This window comes from Manis javanica, chromosome 3 (genome assembly GCF_040802235.1).
Source record: "Manis javanica isolate MJ-LG chromosome 3, MJ_LKY, whole genome shotgun sequence".
NCBI classification, from domain to species: domain Eukaryota; kingdom Metazoa; phylum Chordata; class Mammalia; order Pholidota; family Manidae; genus Manis; species Manis javanica.
This window is the reverse complement of record NC_133158.1, coordinates 130,321,052-130,343,205: the sequence shown is the minus strand read 5'-3', so window position 1 is coordinate 130,343,205 and position 22,154 is coordinate 130,321,052. Positions and strand designations below refer to the sequence as shown.

The following is a 22,154-nucleotide window of genomic DNA, read 5'->3' as shown; positions in this document are numbered from 1 at the left end:
TCCACTGCTTTAAAAAACTAAGATTTATCAATAAATTTCAATCATAATATATATAAGAAGCTAACTGAAACAACAATAGAATTAGTTTTACCTTATCATAGCACAATATATTCTTTTATCTTACGTCTGTCAACAGGACAACTTTTACTGGCCTTACAATAGCTGAATAAAAAACACCATCTGAAATAGCTTAGAAGAAAAAGAATAAATCTGAGAAGTAAAAAATCATGCTAATTAACACAATTAATTTTACTTTTACCCAGTCAGTTTTCATGCTTTTTTATCTGCTATGGTCAAGATCTATAAACTACAGTAGCAGGAGATTTTATTGTTGACAAAATTAAACCCTCTTAGACAAAACATGATTGGTAGAACTAATGTCAGATATGAACTTGTAAAGGTCAATATAGTCTGTTTTTATATTCACCATTAAGTGATAATGACAACCTAAAAATAGTGGCCATTTTTCATTTCTAAACTATTACAAAGGATCAATTTTCACTATATGGCAGATTATGCTACAGAAATATCAGACATAATTATAGCATATTAATTATTTTAAGACAATATATAATTTAATTAGAATTCTTAATTTCTCTATATTAAGCCTTATATAATAAGTCTCATGTTTTAAGAAGCTGATTTCCAAGTGAGCCATTATGAATAGTCAACTTAAAAGTATCCTTTATGGATGTCTTTCATGAACTAGAACATGATTGTTTGACTGTTAATTTTTTTGCTTTTCTGGTTAATGGCAGAAAATCTATATTATATCAAACCAATCTAAAAATTAGAATTTAGTTACATAGTGCCTAGAGAAAATTTTCTACATCTGTCTTAAAAGTGACGCTTTTCATCACTTGATTCTCTGCAGGTAGGTCAAGGTAAGATTTTCATGAACTTTTTATTTTAACGTATTTTTCATTTTTTCAGCTTTACTGAGGTATACTTGACAAATAATGCAATATATTTAAGGTACATAGTCTGGTGATTTGATTTATGTATATATTATGAAAGATTCCCACCACTGAGTTAATGAATACATCCATCAACTCATATATTTATCTGTTGTGTGTGTGTGCAGGGGGAGAACACTTGTTACTCTTACAGACGATGTCAAGTAACATTATTGTCAACTGTAGTCAACAAGGTATACGTTAAATCTTCAGACTTTATTCTCCTCATAACTGAAAGTTTGTGCATCTCTTTCTTTATTTTCTCTTTCTTTCTCATTCTTTTTTTTTTTACTCCCTCTCCCTCTCCTCCTCTCCCCCTCCCTTTCTCTCATCCCTCCCCACATATAAGTGATATCACGAAATATTTGCCATTCTCTCTCTGGTTTATTTCACTTAGCATAATGTTCTTTGAGTTCATCCATGTTGTCACAAATATCAGTATTTCCTCCTTGTTTAATAATAACCATAGTGTATTTACACCCTATTTTCTTGAACTATTAACTAACACATAAGTGGTTTTTATACTTTGACTATTATGAGTTTTCTCCTGGGCTCTCTCTTCTGTTCCATTGATCTGTGTGTCTGTTTTTAATGCCAATACCATACTGTTTCAATTATTGTGGCTGTATAATATAGTTTTAGATAAGGGAGGGTGAAGCCTCCAGCTTTGTTCTTCTTTCTCAAGAGTGTTTTGGCTATCCAGGATCTTTTCTGGTTCTATGCACATTTTAGGATTGTTCTATTTCTCTGAAAAGTGGCATTCAATTTTTTATGGGGATTGCATAGAATCTGTAGATTGTTTTGGGCATTTTGGGCATTTAAACAATATTAATTCTTCTAATATAAGAACATGGGATATCTTCTCATTTATTTATGTTATCTCAATTTATTTCATTAATGTCTTACAATTTTCAGTGTATAGATATTTTACCTCATTAAATAAATTTATACATCAATATTATATTATTTTTGATGCTATTGTAAATGGATTATTTTCTTAACTTGTCTTTCCAGTACTCATTGTTATTTTATGGAAATACAGTTCATTTTTACATATTCATTTTGTATCCTGAAACCTTACTGAATCTGTTTATTCTAACAGATTTTTTTTTGGTGGAGTCTTTATATATAACTATATAAATGTATATATGTAAATAAAACTAAAATACCATAGTATCTGCTACAGAGAAAATTTTATCTCTTTCTGATTTTGATTTGGTTGTCTTTTATTTCTCTTTCTTGCCTATATTGCTCTGGTCACAACTTCCATTGCTATTGCTGAATAATAGTAGCAAGAGTGGGCATCCTTGTCTTATTCCTTATCTTAGAGGAAAAAGCTTTTAGCTTTTCACTGTTGAATATGATATTAGCTGTGGGCCTATTATATAGGGCTTTTAGTGTGTTTTTAGGAATTTATTAATTTCTTCTAGATTGTCCAGTTTGTTGGCATGAAATTGTTCATAGTCATTTCTTGGTTCTTCCAGCAATCTCTTTTTAGTCTCTTAAATTAGTAGTAGCCAATAATATATTATTGAATTTCTTTAATAGTCATTAGTTTCCTAAATATTTTTACAATCATTCACTTATAATTATTTTACCTTATAGATGTATAAAAATGCCAAAATGTGTTATATGTGTGTGCTGATCATCTATATAAAAGTTTGCTATTTGTTTTGTGCATGTTTATTTTTTTGCCTTTGTGTGTTTTCTCCTTTTTTAAAAAATCTACTAAAGATATTTAATTAAATTATAGCTTCACTTCAAATCCATTATAACATATATCTAAGCTTTAAATGGAAAAATAGCTAAATTAACCAACATTTGAAATTTCTTATCTGTGAGTCTTCATATATAAATAGCCACATATAATAACTGTACATTGTGTGATTTCATTACATAAGATAATATACACTGCAGTAGGAAAACTGCACAAGTGCTATAATAATATATATGAAATCTTTCAAAATTTCCCAAAAGCAGTGATGGAAATAGTATCAGTTTATTTTCTTAGTTTATTTTTGTTATTTTAAAATTTTGATATAATTTAAGGTTAAAGACAAGTTGCAAGAATAGTACAAAAACTTTGTGTATGTGTGTGTGTGTATGCAGTACTTATCTTTGATCAAGGGCATGCAGTAAAATTACTGTAATAAAAAATTACTGGGTAATTTCTTCATTTTACTTCCTTTAATGTTGTTGTTACCTATTTAAAATGTATGTAGGTACATATGTTTCTATTTGTATTTCAACAGATTTTTTCCCCTCTATCCTCATTTACTTCTTTTAGAATAAAATATAGCATGTCTCCAAAAGCCAAACTTATACACAAGTGGATCCTGGGAGAAGTGTCACTAATTGTCCTCTCCCCTCAATTCTTCCACTCCAGTTGATTCACTCCCTATGGTCTTCTTCATGTTTCTTTTTGTTGAAAATAAGGAGATAAATTCCTATTCCCCCTTCAATTTACATGTACTGTAGCATACTATAAACACTCATTTATACTTTTTTATTTTCACTTAGCAGTTATTCTGCAATTTTCTATATCAGTCCTCAGAGTTTGCCAATAGTTGGGTGCTCCAGAAACACGTAGTGAGAGAGAGTTTTGGTTGGCAGGACTTTTATTGTAGATCAACACCTATGGGTAGGGGGGTGCATAGCAGGCCTGGGCAGGGATAAAAATGGAAGTGCAAAACAGTTCAACCACTCTTGAATATGTGGTCTATCAGAATTGTCCATTATTGGACCAAATGGCCAGGACTTTATGCCTTTTCTGAAATCATTCTTTGGATATGTACCTCCCCAAGAAAGGTATGGCACTGGGTGAAGTGATCTGTGACTAAGACAAGCTCTGAAAAGCTAAACAGCTGGTGGCCATCTGCTCGTTACATGCAGAACAGGAGGGTAATAGGCTCTCTATCTTCGGTTATGAGTTATAAGGACTAGAGCTGTGCTATATGGTAACCACTAGCCATATGTGGCTATTTATTTTAAGTTAAATTAATTAAAATTAAATAAAATAAAAAATTGGCCATACTAGCTACATTTCAGGTGTCAGTAACCACATGTGGCTATTATAGAGCATTTCCATCATTAAGGAAAGCTCTGTCGGATGAGTGCTACAGAGCAAATGTCTAAAACAATGTGATTTTATACAAAATTTGGTGGTTATCTACTGTTTTAGATCATCCATGAGACTTTTACTGTATATAATTTTGGAGAATTGAAGATTGTTTGTCTTTTTTACCACTTGAATAATTTAAAATCTATTTACAAAGCAGTCTCTAAGAACCACATGTTGGGTTTGCTTCATGAATTATTTTATGGTTTAGTGTTGAACCAAAATACAGTTGAGTGCCCCTAAAGTAAACATTTTCCATTTCCAGTATTCTCTGAAGAGTTTTTGAATTTTAAGTATGTAAAAATAAATCTTGTAATGCTACTTTAAAGTGTTACTGCATTTGCCTCATACTGCTGGCATTGTAAATTTTAGTTCCATACAATTTCACTTGAGAGATGCATCCTGGATGAAGAAATATGTTCTACTTTTGTTTTGATTATCAACAGCCACTCAGTCCTAAATTTTTCAGCGAGAATTGAAAAATTAAATCTTTGCAATATCAGTTATTTTGAGATATAACCATCTCAGTGTTAGACTTTGAGGAATATAAATGTGGTCTACCTTTGTAATAAGGGAAAAAACAGGCTTTGGTACCTCTGTTGCATGTAAAATTAACTCTGCCTGTTGGAAACAGGTCAGGTAATGAACTTTCTTTCCTTGACACCTGAATAACATGAAGTGATGCCAATTTTGTATTCACAAAGATCGTGACTTCTGTGCGTGCACCCCATATGATTATTTAAGGCCCTTGTGCTTTCTGTTGGACACAGGAATTTCTGAAAGCCTTTCTTTTCTTTTCTCCCTATCTTTTACATTGATTTCTCAGGCTTTTGACTTGAAAACACAACAGTCTATTTAGTAAATTTGTTAAGGAAATTGAGGGTTAGACAAAGACACACAGATATCTTTACTATAGAAATTGTAAACCTATGATGATGATGATATTTTTTTTTTAATTTCACAAGCACTCTAGTCAGGAAGATTTCCCAAATGTATTTGACCATGGACTTCATTTTCAGAGGAGCATCATTTTATGCCCCTGTATAGAGATGTATGGTTTGTACAGCTTTGGCACATTTGCAACTTAAGAAATGATGGAAAAAGTAATAGAGTAAGTTGGAAAGGACAGGTCACATGGTAATGGCAAAGTTAACATCCTCAGATGCACCTGCTCATAAGTCAGCAGGAAACAAAACACCCAGCAATAAAAAATAATCTGGCTGATTGTTTAACAATCAAAGTTGTAATTAGATTTATAATTGAATTTTTGGTGTAGTGTAGAGTCTGGAAAATCAGTGTATCCTAACTAATCTTTTACTCAGCATGATCTGTTCTGGTTCATTGCTAGCCATGTTCAAAAGTCTGTTTTTTTTCTAAAAAATACAAACTCTTAAACAATCTTCTTTAACCAATCCCTCAGGTGATGTTTTTCCCATTTCTGTGACAGACTAGAAAATGCAATTTTATACTGGGAAAAATGATAAAATTACACTTTTTTAAGATACTACAGATATGAACAGTTTCAAGCAATAGACCAAAAAGATAATGTGCTTGAGGCAATTATTTCTAGAATACGTCTCAGTGAAATTTTCACCTGCTTCATAAACACAGTTAACTTGTTACCATGGTATCTCTTTGAAAGTCTCATTTCAATATTCCAAGAAAGCTTTGGAATCCATGATGAATATTAAACCAAGGACGTACAGGCCAGCTTACTGTTCAGGACCTTTACTCAGGGTGGTGTTGAGGGTTCGTGCTACAGCTTTTGATGCACTAATGAAAACTGGTCAAAACCAAGGAGATTTCTTTAGACTCAGGGTAACTGCATAATAGACCAATTAGGACATCTTTGGGAGTAAAAGGGTTTGTTATGAGCAACTATGTAAAATAACAGGTATTCACCTTATTTAGATTGAAACTAAGATTTCTTAATAGATTTGACCATGGAATACAGATGATTTTCCATCAAGACGTGTTATGGGCTAAATTTCTGTCTTCTAAAGTTCATATATTGAAGTACTAACCCCCAGTACCTCAGATTGTATGGAGGTAGGGGCTTCAAAGAGTTAAACTAAAATGAGGACAATGGATTGCACTCCAACCCAATATGACTGTTGTCTTTCTAAGAAAAGGAGGTAAGGATATAGACAGACACAGAAGGAAGACCATTTGAAGATACAAGGAGATGATGGCCATCTGCAAGTCAAGGAGAAAGGCCTCAGAGAAACCAACCCTGAGAATACCTTGATCTAGCACTTCTAGTCTCCAGAACTATAAGGAAATGCGTTTTTGTGGTTTAAGCCACCCCGCCTATGACAACTTTGTTATAGCAGTCCTAGCAAAATAATATAAGAGGAAATTATAAAAACAGCTCCTTTGACTTCATTATCATAGAAAGTACAGAGGAAGGAGGTATAATTTCATCATGTCTCTATTTTCAGCATTTTCAAGAAGAAAAATAGAAAATACTGAGTGCAACAATTAGTATGGTAGCTCATGAGTCTCTTTTCCTGATTAGGTCTAAGTAACTTTTTGGCTTATGTTGATAATGTTATCATTTGGACAAGTTAGTATAGCCAGGAACTGCCAAGTACCCAAACTCTGGCATCAGCTCTGGTAAGATGAATGTCTACAGCCCTGACTAATAAATAAATTGTAGTTTTTCACTGCAAGAAGCTCGTAATTTTGGGCAATCTCTGGATGGGGGTCCTGCAGCAGGGCCCAGTTCCCATGAGGAAATAAAAAATATAAGAGTTTCAGGTCCCAGGCAAATTCATTCACTGCAGTGTGGACAGAAACCCAAGACTTCCTGGGTTGTCCTTAAATAAGGTTCAGGAGGGTTCTCTACCTGCTCTGGACTGAGCACTGGGGCACTGTCAAGTCAACTGAGGTGAAGAGGGAGAGGCCCTTAAGGCGGTGAGGGAGGGAGGACCTCAGCTCTGCTAGAAGAGGGGCTGCACAGCAAGGAGAGAGAAGTCCTCTGGCAGTACAGCAAAACCAGAGGGGGCACAGCTCTGCTGGCATGCTGGGCTGGCATGCAGTTGAAAGCAGATACAGGTTAATCTCAGGGTCAGTGTTGCGAATAGTGGCAGTCACATCTCACATTGACTACACTCATCAGTCAGAAGATGGAGGGGTGTGAAATGAGGGGCTGGGCAGGATGATCCTTCTCTCACTATCTTCCAGCTTGGAACTGTAAGGTTCACTTGACTGAGTGCAGAGAGAAAAGGTGCAAAGGTGCTGCATTGTTTTTTTTTCTTTGTCTCTTTCTTTAACTTCACTGCTGCATGTGAATGATGATTCACAGTTCTAGATTTCCAGCGCTGAAAGAGATGTTGAAGGTCACAAACACACTCTTTTCCACATCAAAATGAAGAAGACAGCTTGCCTTTTCAATTACATGATTAAATACCTGAGTCTCTGAGTGCTGCCTTACATTTTGCTTAATTCCTTACAGTGTCTAGCTTGATATTGTGGACATACTATTCCTTATAAAAAAGAGTGAATGTTATTAAGGAAAAAGGGCACAAAATATAAGTGGTGATTAATCCCTGAGGCACTGACAACTTTATGAAATATATCTTCTTTCCAAAAAGCCATACATAAAACGTATTAAAAATTGTATGTGATTTCAGAGGATTCATGCATCCATCCCTAAAAAAAAATCTTTAGATAAACCCCCTTCAGACTTATGGAAACCAGATAAAAAATTCCTTTTCTCAGGTATCCATTACCTATCTGGACAGGCCCTATGTACAGAGGTTAGAGAAGGAGAATATAAATTGGGGAATCAAATTTTCTTGGGGGAAAAAGGATTATAACTAAAAAGAAATGTGCTAAAATCTGAATCTTGGTCTGGTATTTTAGCAAAAAGTTGTATCACTGTCTGAAAGAAAGGTAACCTCAACATATTACTAACAGTCTATAACTTAATTATATGGACATTAGTTTTAGTCTGGAGAGTTTCAAGTGTGTAGTATGTTATATAAACAATCACTGTTAATTCTCTAACCATTTTATATCCTCTTCTCTCAACAAGAAAAAAACATAGGTTATGTATTATTTGGTAAATATCACTCAAAAATTTATATTGCTATTTAGTAAGTAGTCCATTAGAAGACAGAAGAAATGGCTGCTGATTTTGTAAATGTGAAAGAAACTATGATAAAATTAGGACTGCTATAAAATCACATTTTAATATAATGGGATAGACAGTGATGAAATATGACTTTCTTTCCTCAGGCCATACTTTTCTGTTCAGACATTGCCAGGAGATTTGCATCAGGATGGTGAACAAGGCCAGCAATAAATGAGTTATACAGTCTTTCTAAATTCGCATTCTGTGTACTGCTCCCACGTGAGAGCAGCCTGCAGTGGCTGGGATAATGGCCACTGGTACTTCCTGACCCACCCTTATACAGGGAATTCCAAATGGGACCCAGAGCTGCTAAACAGCTCTGTGTCCCCTTCTTAGTTCTACATAGAGAAGGCAGTTCTCAGCAGGGAGTTTTAGGAGTGGCTTTGTGGCAGCCTAGCTCATTCAAGCGGCCCTAGGTTTTTGAAGCAAGCTCCTGTCACCCAATCAAGATGCTGATTAGCACCCTTTTGTTATTGCTGAAGTAAAGAAAAAGTACACATGATCACAGATTCTTTTATTCCTCAAGATGTCTTTCTGTGCCCTAAGAGTTCCCTCCTCATTCAATCGACAAGCATTTCTCAAGTGACTATTTTAAGTAAGACACAAGGATGCCAAATAGAGTGTCCTTATTTCAGAAACTAAAGATCCAGAAGAGACAGAGATATTTGAAGACTAATTACAAAATAACATAATAGTAGTCCAGAAAAGAAGAATGAAGTGCTTCAGTTATAGGATGGACACCTTTCTCAGCCTAAAAAGTGAGTTACTGAGGAGGTGCAGCTTCGAGTAAATGTTTTTTTTTTTTAATGAGATATAATTCACATGCCATGAAATTTACCATTTTGAAGTGTACAATTCACTATTTTTAGTTTAATCAAAGTTTTGCAATAATCACCACTATTTCAAAATATTTTCATTACTCAAAAAAAAATACCTGTACCCATTAGCAGTCACTCCTTATTTCCCTCTCCCTCAAGTTCCTAACAACTACTAATATATTATTTTTCTTTATGGATTTCCCTATGCTGGATATTTCATGTAAATGTGATCATACAATGTATGTTCTTTATAACTGATACCAGTACTTCATTCCTTTCTTGTGGCTGAATAATTTTCCACTGTAGGGACACATCACACGTCCTCTATCTGTTCATCACTTGATAGACATTTGAATTTTCTCCACTTTTTAGCTGTTACAAATACGCTGCTATAAACATTCATATCATATACAAGTTTTTGTGTGAATATGCTTTTAGTTCTCTTTGGTATATACTCAGGAGTGGAATTGCTATGTCATATAGTAACTATGTTTAACTTTTGGAAGAACTGCCAAACAGTTTTCTATAGATGGGCCATTTGAAATTGTTACCAGTGATACAGGAGGAGTCTTATTTTTCTATATTCTTTCCTTCCTTTTTTATTTTTCTGGTTTTGTTTTGTTCTGATTTTTTAAAAGTTATAGTCATCCTAGTGGGTAGAAAGTGGTAGCTCATTGTCACTTTAATTTGCATTTCCCTAATGAATAATGATGTTGAGGATCTCTTCATGTGTTTATTGGCCATTTGTATGTCATCTTTGGAGAAATGTCTATTCATATCTTTTGACCAATTTTCACTGGGTTATTGGCTTTTCACTGTTGAGTGGTAGGAGTTCTTTATTAGTATTTGACTTACTAATATTTTCACCTGTTCTGTAAGTTTTTTTCAGTGCCTTGGTACTGTCCTTTGATACACAAGGTTTTCATTTTGATGCAATCTAATTTATCATTTTTTCCCCTTAGGTTACTTGTGCTTTTGGTGTTATTTCTAAGAAACTGTCTGCTAGTCCAAGGTTAAGAAAATTTGCACCTATGTTTTCTTCTAAGAGAGTTAGGGTTTTAACATTTACATTTAGTTCTTTGATTCATTTTGAGTTAATTTTTGGAAATATGTGAAGTAGGCATCTAAATTTATTCTTTGGCATGTAGATATCCAGATACTTCTGTACCATTTGTTGAAAAAAAATCCTATTTTTTTCCCATAGGAATGTCTTGGTATTCTTACTGAAAATCAATATGCCTAGATGTATGGCTAATTTCTGTACTCTCAGTTCTACTCAAATTGATCTCTATGCCTATCCTTATTCCAATACCACACTGTCTTGATTACTATAACTCTACAGCACATTTTTGTAGTTTGTGGGTTATGTCCATTCTTCAATTTTATTCTTGTTTCAAATATTCTGGGTACCTTGCATTTCCATATGAAGCTTGGACTACATTTTGAAAGGTGAATGGGAGAGGAACAGCTACATGGGAGATCATTGGATGAAATGTTTTTGGAAGGAGAAACTATCCAAGAAAAAAAATGAATACATCTAAAGTCTAAGCATAAGATGGATTCCAAGTAAAGATCTGAACAATCAAAAGCACTGATCAAGAAGAAGCAGGTACTTTGTGAATGCACATGGCTGGACTAGACAATAAAGAGTTGTGAGAAATGAGGGAGGAATGATAGGTGAGGCCAGACCACAAAGTCGCTGATGCTATGGGGAATGTTTTCTTGTAGGGAGTGAGGAGTCAGAAAGTTGATGCCAATCCTCGTCCTGTGTTAAAGTGAATGCTCCCTCCTGGTATCTGTGAAACATTGGAATTCTCTTTGGATATAGATATATAGATATAGAAATTTTTAAACTAACCCCACTCTACTAAATAATACAGAGTTTCATTTATACAAAAGTCTTAGGAGGTGCCCCTGATATTTTAAAGTTAATTTCTCAAGATAGATATTTAAATTGAACTCTAATAGTGACTCTGACTTCTCTAAGTTATGTGCATTAGGTAAGGTCAAATATATAATGAATCAAAAGAAAAGTGTTCTCTCTTATTTTTTGTTTCTATCTTCACACCTCCCTTTATGTTTTGTTCATTTGTTTTATGTTTTGGTGCTTAATCAAAACTTCACAACCAGTTTTGTCCTCAAATATAGCTTTTCAGCATGTCCAAAGTTAAATCACCCAGGGTCACTAATTATATTTTAATCCCAATGGAAAAACCCAATACAATATTGTATCAACCAGTTACATGTGTGTTTTTAATGAAGTGAAATTAAGCACAATATTTGTTTAAATGCCCCAGATTGAACAACAGTTTTGTAATTTTATAATAATTTTCTGTAATATGCATGAAAACTCTTAGTGATAGAATTATGTTAATAATAAATAGCAACTGCTATTCATTCTCTAAATCTTCACCTGACAAATAACTTCCAAAGCAATAAATGCCGTGATGTGTATAGAATTTCTCCATTGTGCAGGTGGAAAAATTTAGATCAGATGAGTTAGAACTCTGCTTTCTTCCACCAATAGCCCATTTCCATACTATTTTTCCTTACAAATTCTAGGTTGACTCTAAAGTCCTTTGCTATAAATTAAATAGCTTAAGTAACTTTCTGAAATATGTTGATGGCCCAGTCTGTTAGCCAAGAAACCAGGAAAAGATTAAATTATGGAAATTAAGTATGGAAACAAGAACCTTTTACAATCTAAATTTCTATGGTGCTGTTTAGTTCACGGAGCTACCAGCCATTTCATCCACCTTGCATGGATCTTTTACATGTCTGCGTGCCGGCTGTATGTGTTGGTTGGTTTTCTTTCTTTTTCCAGTGATCAAATAGATCAGTGAAGGGGATGGACGGAGATCGGTAAAAAGGAACTAACGATGAAAATATGCAGTGTATGCAGGGCAATGTTAAAAAATGAAATTTCTGTTAAAAATATTAAAAGTGAAGAGGGCAGTAGAAGGGCAGAAAAGAGATGGGATAACAAATTGAATGAGAAGATATAATGAATGGAAACACTATTAGACTGACCTACATTTTCATCTGTAGAAAGGAAAGAGATGATTTAACCAGCTTTAGTTTAAAAAAAATAAGTCTTCCTCCTTCTGTGCTGCAAGATTCTGGAGCTTATCTCAATTGTGAAATAACTCCATTTCTGTCTCAGACATCCAGTTCAGCAAAAACACCAGTTTAATACTGACAAGCTATCTGTTATTTTCTCTGCCAGGATCACTCATGATCATGAACTGCTTTTATAAAATCCAGAAGAGTTCTACTGCTGAAGAAAGAGGTCAAAGTGTTTATGTGTTGGCATTCAGATAGATGCATTGTATTTGGCAGTTTCTTTACTAGGTGCATAAAAATCAGCACTTCTCTTTGATGGTGCCTCTATAGTTAATCTGTTTCAAGTTTGTAATCATGCCTGGAATTCAGTAGTGGAAAAGGCAGGAAACCATGCCCAGCACATCCCAGGCAACATGCAAAGTACCTGTATTCTGCCCGATGCAGCTCTGTAGATGGGTGATGAGAAATATTTCTGCTGCCAAAATCTTTTCCTGTCTTCCTTCTCTTCTGTTTCAATGAATTATTTGAACTATGGAAATAATTTGTATATGACTTGTAAATTTTGGTAGTGAAGTTTTTGGTTTGTATTATTTACTTGATAGTTACGGATTATTGACACATGAAACTTTGTGCAAATAAGCTTAAAATGCCTTTCCTAGCTTATGCAGAAATATTGCAGAAGTAGATATGGACACTATATCATTAATACAGGTCAGATAATAAACTAGATTTAAAATACACATCAGGAATTACTACTTTCATATTAATTTTTTTGTCTTTTAGTATTCAAACAATTCTGACAGGCAGTCATTTATTGAATATTTGTTATGTACCAAGAACTTTTATAAATGTTGTAAAAGTATTTACTGCTTGAAACTTGCAACAATATTTAAGGTATTTTCTTTAGTATTGTTATGATTAATCCCTACCTTTACAGACGAGCAAACTTAAGCAAAACAAAATTAAGTAGGTTTGCCCATAATTACTTAGGTAATAAGATTGAATTCAAGTATTTTGAGTCTAAAGTCTATGCCCTTGTTCACCACATTATGCAGCCACAGTAAACTAGTCGGTCAGATAGTATTGTTCCCATTTTGCAAAAAACAGTGCTAAAGCTCAGGTACATTGAGTAACTTTCCTAAAGTACTAGTACTTCATACATGAAATTCTTCAGTATTACACTGAATCATGATTAACACTATAGCTGTTTAATACCATAGCTGAACCACAGGAAGTGCTTCATGGATGCATGTTCAATTAAATAATTCTAAAGGGAAGTATGAAAAGGATAATATTTTTTTAATTACCTTCAGATGGAGCTTCATTTTGAAGTCAGTTTCTATCCCAGTATTCTCATGACCATATAAGACTTATGAAGTGAGAGTACCAATGATACTTCCTGGAGAATGAGCACATATGATGTAAGGGGAGTCTTTAAGAGAGAAAGGGCCTTTCTGGGTTAGAGAGAAGAAAGAGAGAATGAAATTGAGAGCAAGTTCTGGAATGGTGTTTTAGGTCTTCTGCTTCCTAGAAAGAAATCACCAGGCAGGTGCACTCCAACTTGACCCCGCGTGGTGATCCCAGAGCAGGGGAAATGGCAGCCTGCCATGTTTGGCAAAGGAAGCTCCCACTGTGGCATTGAGAAGTTTCACCAACATTTATGTATCATGGAATGGACCCCATGGCACTTGTGGAATGTGAGAGCTTTGCATCTTTTGATCTAGCATGGACAACATATGAACCTAGAGCACCATAGCAGAGAACCTCGGATGGGCAACCTAAGTTATGTGACTGAGAGCTAGAGAAAAGCTACACTGGTAGAACCAAGGCTGAGGTAAGTTCTTAAGTGGAATGTGAGCTTCAGAGTAGAGCTGGGGAAGAGTTTATGTAAATTTTTGGCATCCAGTGACTTCCATACCAGTTGGACCAATAATACATTTAATAACAAGATGATTCTGGGAAATTGTTCTTGAGGTTTGCAAAATGCTAGAAGACCCCTATAAGATCTCGATATGGATAACAGACTCACTTTTCATACAAAGTCAATAAAAACCTTCTCATTGAACCAAACACTATCTTTGATAACTTACCATCCCTATAATATAACAAAGGAACCAGATTTCTTTATTTGGCAAATGTGTTATTCTAATTATTTTGGGACAAAGGAGATTCATGATAAAGTGTCTATCAGCTACAATAAAATCAAAAATTCATGCTGCCCTGTTTCTGCATATTTGAAGGTAGTTTGTTTATCTTTTTCTTACTTAAGGGTGTAATTGTTTTGCATATTTCTGAATGTATACAATATATTCAATATAAAAAACCAAACAGTATATAAAAACATGAAGAAGAAAGTTAAGGTGTCCTACAATTCTATGATAGTAAGATAACCTCCTCTGATATATATATATTTTTAATTAAGTTTAGTTTTTATTATTTTGATATCATTAATATACAATCACATGAGCAACATTGTGGCTATAGATTCCCCCCATTATCAAGTTCCCACCACATACCCCATTGTAGTCACTGTCCATAGTAAGCAAAGTAAGATGCTATACAGTCACTACTTGTCTTTGTGCTATACTGCCTTCCATGTGCTCCACCCACCAAACGTTATGTGGTTATGTGTGCTAATTGTAATGTCCCTTATTCCCCTTCTGCCTCCCTTCCCACCCATCTTCCCCAGTTCCTTTCCTTTGGGGAACTGTTAGTCCATTCTTGGGTCCTGTGAATCTACTGCTGTTTTGTTCCTTCAGTTTTTGCTTTGTTCTTATGCTCCACAGATGAGTGAAATCATTTGGTACTTGTCTTTCTCTGCCTGGCTTATTTGACTGAGCATAATACCCTTTAGCCCCATCCATGTTGTGGCAAATGGTAGGATCTGTTTTCTTCTTACAGCTGAGCAATATTCCATTGTGTGTATATACCACATCTTCTTTAACCATTCATCTACTGATGGACACTTAGGTTGCTTCCATTTCTTGGCTATTGTAAACACTGCTGTGATAAACATAGGGGTGCATATGTCATTTTGAAATTGGGATACTGCATTCTTAGGGTAAATTCCTAGGAGTGAAACTCCTGAGTCAAATGGTATTTCTATTTTGAGTTTTTTGATGAACCTCCATACTGCTTTCCATAATAGTTGAACTCTTTTACACTCCCACCAGCAATGTAGGAAGGTTCCCCTTTCTCCATATCCTCACCAGCATTTGTTGTTCCTATTCTTTTCTATGTTAGCCATCCTAACAGGTGTGAGGTGATATCTCATTGTGGTTTTAATTTGTATTTCCCTAATAATTAGCAATATAGAGCATCTTTACATATGAATTTCTTCTTTGGAGAAGTGTCTGTTCACATCCTTGGCCCATTTTTTAATAGGGTTATTTGCTTTTGGGTGTTGAGTCATGTGAGTTCTTTATATATTTTGAATGTTAACCTCTTGTTGTATATGTAATTTACATATATCGTCTCCCATATTGTAGGATGCCTTTTTGTTCTGCTGATGGTGTCCTTTCTGTACAGAAGCTTTTTAGCATGATGTAGTCTCATTTGTTCATTTTTTATTTTGTTTCCCTTGCCCAAGGAGATACGTTCAGGAAAAAGTTGCTTATGTTTATATTCCAGAGATTTTTGCCTTTGTTTTCTTCTAATAGTTTCATGTTTTCATGACTTACATTCAGGTCTTTGATCCATTTTGAGTTTATTTTTGTGTATGGGGTTAGACAATAATCCAGTTTCATTCTCTTGCATGTAGCTGTCCAGTTTTGGCAGCACCAGTTGTTGAAGAGGCTGTCATTTCCCCATTGTATATCCATGGCCCCTTATCATATATTAATTGACCATATATGCTTGGGTTTATATCTGAACTCTCTAGTCTATTCTATTGGTCTATGGGGCTGTTCTTGTGCCAGTACCAAATTGTCTTCATTACCATGGCTTTGTAGTAGAGCTTGAAGTCAGGGAGCATAATTCCCCCAGCTTAATTCTTCCTCCTCAGTATTGCTTTGGCTATTTGGGGTCTTTTGTGGTTCCATATGAATTTTAGAACTATTTGCACTAGTTCGTTGAAGAATGCTATTGATATTTTGATAGGGATTGCATTGAATCTGTAGGTTGCTTTAGGCAGGATGGCCATTTTGACAATATTAATTCTTCCTATCCATGAGCATGGGATGTGTTCCATTTACTGGTATCTTCTTCAGTTTCTCTCCTGAGTGTCTTGCAGTTTTCAGGTATAGGTTTTTCACTTCCTTGGTTAGTTTTATTCCTAGGTATTTTATTCTTTTTGATGCAATTGTGAATGGAATTGTTTTCCTGATTTCTCTTTCTGCAGGTTCATCATTAGTGTATAGAAATGCAACAGACTTCTCTGTATTAATTTTGTATACTGCAACTTTGCTGAATTCAGATATTAGTTCTAGTAGTTTTGAATTGGATTCTTTGTGGGTTTTTTTGTACAATATCATGACATCTGAAAACAGGGACAACTTAACTTCTTCCTTGCCAATCTGAATGCCTTTTATTTCTTTGTGTTGTCTGATTGCGTGGCTAGGGCCTGCAGAACTATGTTGACTAAAAGTGGGGAGAGTGGGCATCCTTGTCTTGTTCCCCATCTTAAATGAAAAACGTTCAGCTTCTGACTGCTAACTATAATGTTGGCTGTGGATTTGTCCTGTATGGCCTTTATTATGTTAAGGTACTTGCCCTATGGTTGTATTTTTCTAGAAAGTTGTCCATTTCTTCTAGATTGTCCAGTTTGTTAGCATATAATTTTTCATAGTGTTCTCTCATAATTCTTTATATTTCTGTGGTATCCTTAGTGATTTTTCTTTTCTCATTTCTGATTCTGTTTATGTGTATAGACTCTCTTTTTTTCTTGGTAAGTCTTTCTAGGGGTTTATCTATTTTGTTTATTTTCTCAAAGAACCAGTGCCTGCTTTCATTGTTTCTTTCTTTCCACTGATATTTTAATGGCCACTCTTTTATGCTTCTTTATGATATATATAAATATATGTCTGCATGCATATATACACATATGTATGGATGTATTATTTTACCTAATGTGATCATATTTTTTCCATATGCTGTCTCTTCTGGCCATCTCCTTGTTGTCAGTACCCCAGAACTCTTCACCATCACACCACCATAGGCAGTGAATTTTTTTCTTACATTTCATCAAAATGAATATTCACCTCACAAAATTTGCCTAGGCTTTTTGTAACTACTGTAATAACTATAACCATTCTTATGTCTCCACCATTATATATATTAAAATGTGAATGGTTAAAAAAATCTTTCAAGTTGGCTCAATGACTCCAAGACAGAATGACAGGAAGAAAAGACATTTTCCAGCTTCTGTGGGCTATGGTAAAAGTCATATATGGTGAGGGCCATCAAGAACCTGCTCTAACTCTCTTATTTCACAGATGAAGAAACTGACACCAAGAGGCTTAAGTCACTTCAAGTTGCAACATCTTGTTAGAAGCAGAAAGTGTGCCACCCTTACTTGAATCCATACAATAAACTAAACATATTTTATGAATTAAACAACCACCTTGCAAAACAAAATAAAAACAATAACAATAATACAAGTTACCTTTTAGAGAGAATCTTTTAAGTATCAGAAACTGTGTTGGGCTTTAATACAAATTTAATCTTGCAAGACAAGTTTTATTATTAACACAGTATTACTGTGAAAATTTTATAGATACAGAAAATGAGATACACAGAAGGCATGTCATTTGCTTACACCAAACCACTCCTAACTCCAATGTGCTTGATGCCATTGAACTGGGCTGTGATCCAACAGCAGCAGCTCCTGGACCTGGTGGTTGGTGACTCAGGGCTTGTTGGGCTCCCCTCAGCATTAATTTTCAGCTTTCAGCTAATACTGCTGACATCTCTCCCTTTTGTCAAGTAATGAATTCAGCCAAATACGCCTTGGATTATCAAATCTATATCCAATTTGCTACCCCAGAATCTACTAGCTGGTAAAGCAAATTTATGCTTGAGGTTTCATGAAAGAGTTGATGCTATATAAATTGACTATTGATCTGCACTTGAGTGGAGTATTTTTTTTCCTTTTTTTTAATTTTTAATTTTGGTATCATTAATCTACAATTACAGAAAGAACATTATGTTTACTAGGTTCGCCCCTTCACCAAGTCCCCCCCCCGACATACCACTTCACAGTCACTGTACATCTGTGTAGTAAGATGCTGTAAAATCACTATTTGTCTTCTCTGTGTTGCACAGCCCTCCCCGTGCCCCCCACGCACTATACATGCTAATCGTAATGCCCTCTTTCTTTTTCCCTGCCCTTATCCCTCCCTTCCCACCCATTGTCCCCAGTCCCTTTCCCTTTGGTAACTATTAGTCCATTCTTGGGTTCTGTGATTCTGCTGCTGTTTTGTTCCTTCAGTTTTTTCTTTGTTCTTATACTCCACAGACGAGTGAAATCATTTGGTATGTCTCTTTCTCCGCATTGGCTTATTTCGCTGAGCATAATACCCTCTAGCTCCATCCATGTTGTTGTGAATGGTAGGATCTGTTTTTTTCTTATGGCTGAACAATATTCCATTGTGTGTATGTACCACATCTTCTTTATCCATTCATCTACTGATGGACACTTAGGTTGCTTCCATTTCTTGGCTATTGTAAATAGTGCTGTGATAAACTTAGTGGTGCATATGTCTTTTTCACACTGGGCTGCTGCATTCTTAGGGTAAATTCCTAGAAGTGTATTTCCTGGATCAAATGGTATTTCTATTTTGAGCATTTTGAGGAACCTCCATACTGCTTTCCACAATGGTTGAACTAGTTTAATTTCCCACCTGCAGTGTAGAAGGGTTCCCCTTTCTCCACAACCTCATCAACATTTGTTGTTGTTTGTCTTTTCGATGATGGTGATCCTTACTGGTGTGAGATGATATCTCATTGTGGTTTTAATTTGCATTTCTCTGATGACAAGCGATGTGGAGCATCTTTTCATGTGTCTGTTGGCCATCTGAATTTCTTCTTCAGAGACCTGTCTATTCAGCTCCTCTGCCCATTTTTTAATTGGATTATTTGCTTTTTGTTTGTTGAGGCATGCAGGCTCTTTATATATTTTGAATGTCAATCCTTTATTGGATCTGTCATTTATGAATATGTTCTCCCATACTGTAGGGTACCTTTTTGTTCTATTGATGGTGTCCTTTGTTGTACAGAAGATTTTTAGCTTGATATAGTCCCACTTGTTCATTTTTGCTTTTGTTTCCCTTCCCCAGGGAGATATGTTCATGAAGAAGTCACTCATGTTTATGTCCATGAGATTTTTGCCTATGTTTCTTTTGAAGAGTTTTATGGTTTCATGACTTACATTCAGGTCTTTGATCCATTTGGAGTTTACTTTTGTGTATGGGGTTAGACAGTGATCCAGTTTCATTCTGTTACATGTACCTGTCCAGTTTTGCCAGCACCATCTGTTGAAGAGACTGTCATTTCCCCATTGTATGTCCATGACTCCTTTATCAAATATTAATTGGCCATATATGTTTGTGTTAATGTCTGGAGTCTCTATTCTTTTCCACTGGTCTGTGTCTCTGTTCTTCTGCCAGTACCAAATTGTCTTGATTACTGTGGCTTTGTAGTAGGGCTTGAAGTTGGGGAGTGAGTTCCACACCACTTTATTCTTCCTTCTCAGCACTGTGTTGGCTATTTGGGATCTTTGATGGTTCCATATGAAATTTTCAACTATTTGTTCCAGTTCATTGAAGAATGCTGTTGGTAATTTGATAGGGATTGCATCAAATCTGTATATTGCTTTGGGCAGAATGGCCATTTTGATGATATTAGTTCTTCCTAGCCAGGAGCATGGGATGAGTTTCCATTTGTTAATGACCTCTTTAATTTCTCTTAAGAGTGTCTTGTAGTTTTCAGGGTATAGGTCTTTCACTTCCTTGGGTAGGTTTATTCCTAGGTATTTTATTCTTTTTGATGCTATTGTGAATTAAATTGTTTTCCTGATTTCTCTTTCTATTGTCTCATTGTTAGTGTATAGGAAAGCCACAGATTTCTGTGTTAATTTTGTATCCTGCAACTTTGCTGAAATCTGATATTAGACCTAGTAGTTTTGCAGTGGAGTCTTTAGGGTTTTTTATGTACAATATCATGTCATCTGCAAATAGTGACAGTTTGACTTCTTCTTTACCAATCTGGATTCCTTGTATTTCTTTGTTTTGTCTGATTGCCGTGGCTAGGACCTCCAGTACCACATTGAATAACAGTAGGGAGAGTGAACATCCCTGTCTTGTTCCCGATCTCAGAAGAAAAGCTTTCAGCTTCTCGCTGTTCAGTATGATGTTGGCTGTGGGTTTATAATATATGGCCTTTATTATGTTGAGGTACTTGCCCTCCATGCCCATTTTGTTGAGAGTTTTCATCATGAGTGGATGTTGAATTTTGTCGAATGCTTCTTCAGCATCTATGGAGATGATCGTGTGGTTTTTGTCCTTCTTTTTGTTGATGTGATGGATGATGTTGATGGATTTGTGAATGTTGTACCATCCTTGCATTCCTGGCATGAATCCCACTTGGTCATGGTGTATGATCCTCTTGATGTATTTTTGAATTCAGTTTGCTAATATTTTGTTGAGTATTTTTGCATCTACGTTCATCAGGGATATTGTTTGGTAGTTTTCTTTATTGATGGGGTCTTTGCCTGGTTTTGGTATTAGGGTGATGTTGGCTTCATAGAATGATTTTGGGAGTATTCCCTCCTCTTCTATTTTTTGGAAAACTTTAAGGAGAATGGGTATTATGTCTTCTCTGTATGTCTGATAAAATTCTGAGGTAAATCCATCTGGCCCAGGGGTTTTGTTCTTGGGTAGTTTTTTTTATTACCAATTCAATTTCGTTGCTCGTAATTGGTCTGTTTAGATTTTCTGTTTCTTTCTGGGTCAGTCTTGGAAGGTTGTAATTTTCTAAGAAGTTGTCCATTTCTCCTAGGTTTTCCAGCTTGCTAGCATATAGGTTCTCATAGTATTCTCTAATAATTCTTTGTATTTCTGTGGGGTCCGTCATGATTTTTCCTTTCTCATTTCTAATTCTGTTGATGTGTGTTGACTCTCTTTTTCTCTTAATAAGTCTGGCTACAGGCTTACCTATTTTGTTTATTTTGTTGAAGAACCAGCTCTTGGTTTTATTGAATATTTTCTATTGTTTTATTCTTCTCAATTTTATTTATTTCTTCTCTAATCTTTATTATGTCCCTCCTTCTGCTGACCTTAGGCCTCATTTGTTCTTCTTTTTCCAATTTCGATAATTGTAACATTAGACCATTCATTTGGGATTGTTCTTCCTTCTTCAAGTGTGCCTGGATCGCTATATACTTTCCTCTTAAGACTGCTTTTGCTGCGTCCTACAGAAGTTGGGGCTTTGTGTTGTTGTTGTCATTTGTTTCCATATATTCCTTGATCTCTTTTTTAATTTGTTCCTTGATCCATTGATTATTTAGGAGCATGTTGTTAAGCCCTCATATGTTTGTGAGCCTTTTTGCTTTCTTTTTACAATTTTTTCTGGTTTTATACCTTTGTGGTCTGAAAAGTTGGCTGGTAGGATTTCAATCTTTTCGAATTTACTGAGGTTCTTTTTGTGGCCTAGTATGTGGTCTATTCTGGAGAATGTTCCATGTGCACTTAAGAAGAATGTGTATCCTGTTGCTTTTGGATGTAGAGTTCTATTGATGTCCGTTAGGTCCATCTGTTCTAGTGTGTTGTTCAGTGCCTCTGTGTCCTTACTTATTTTCTGTCTGGTGGATCTGTGCTTTGGAGTGAGTGGTGTGTTAAAGTCTCCAAAAATGAATACATTGCATTCTATTTCCTCCTTTAATTATGTTAGTATTTGTTTCACATATATTGGTGCTCCTGTATTGGGTGCATATATATTTATAATGTTTATATCCTCTTGTTGGACTGAGCCCTTTATCATTATGTAACGTCCTACTTTATCTCTTGTTACTTTCTTTATTTTGAAGTCTATTTTGTCTGATAGTAGTATTGCAACACGTGCTTTTT

The 22,154-nt window shown here is 35.2% G+C and overlaps 1 protein-coding gene and 1 long non-coding RNA gene across 11 annotated transcripts in view; one reads left to right on the top strand and one right to left on the bottom strand.

Moving 5' to 3' along the window:
• Positions 1 to 22,154, top strand: part of NAALADL2 (N-acetylated alpha-linked acidic dipeptidase like 2) — a 1,394,480-nt gene that overhangs the window by 863,728 nt on the left and 508,598 nt on the right. The gene's annotated exons all lie outside the window — the stretch shown is intronic.
• The window catches only part of LOC140848456 (uncharacterized), a 115,077-nt gene that overhangs the window by 26,051 nt on the left and 66,872 nt on the right, over positions 1 to 22,154 (bottom strand). Inside the window, exons 2-3 of one of the 2 annotated variants that reach the window (XR_012129381.1) lie at positions 13,401 to 13,547; positions 12,518 to 12,622 (exon numbers count right to left, since the gene is read on the bottom strand). This is a non-coding gene — a long non-coding RNA (uncharacterized lncRNA). Of the gene's footprint in view, positions 1 to 12,517; positions 12,623 to 13,400; positions 14,455 to 22,154 lie in introns of those variants that run through there. The other variant, XR_012129380.1, reaches the window with a different exon arrangement.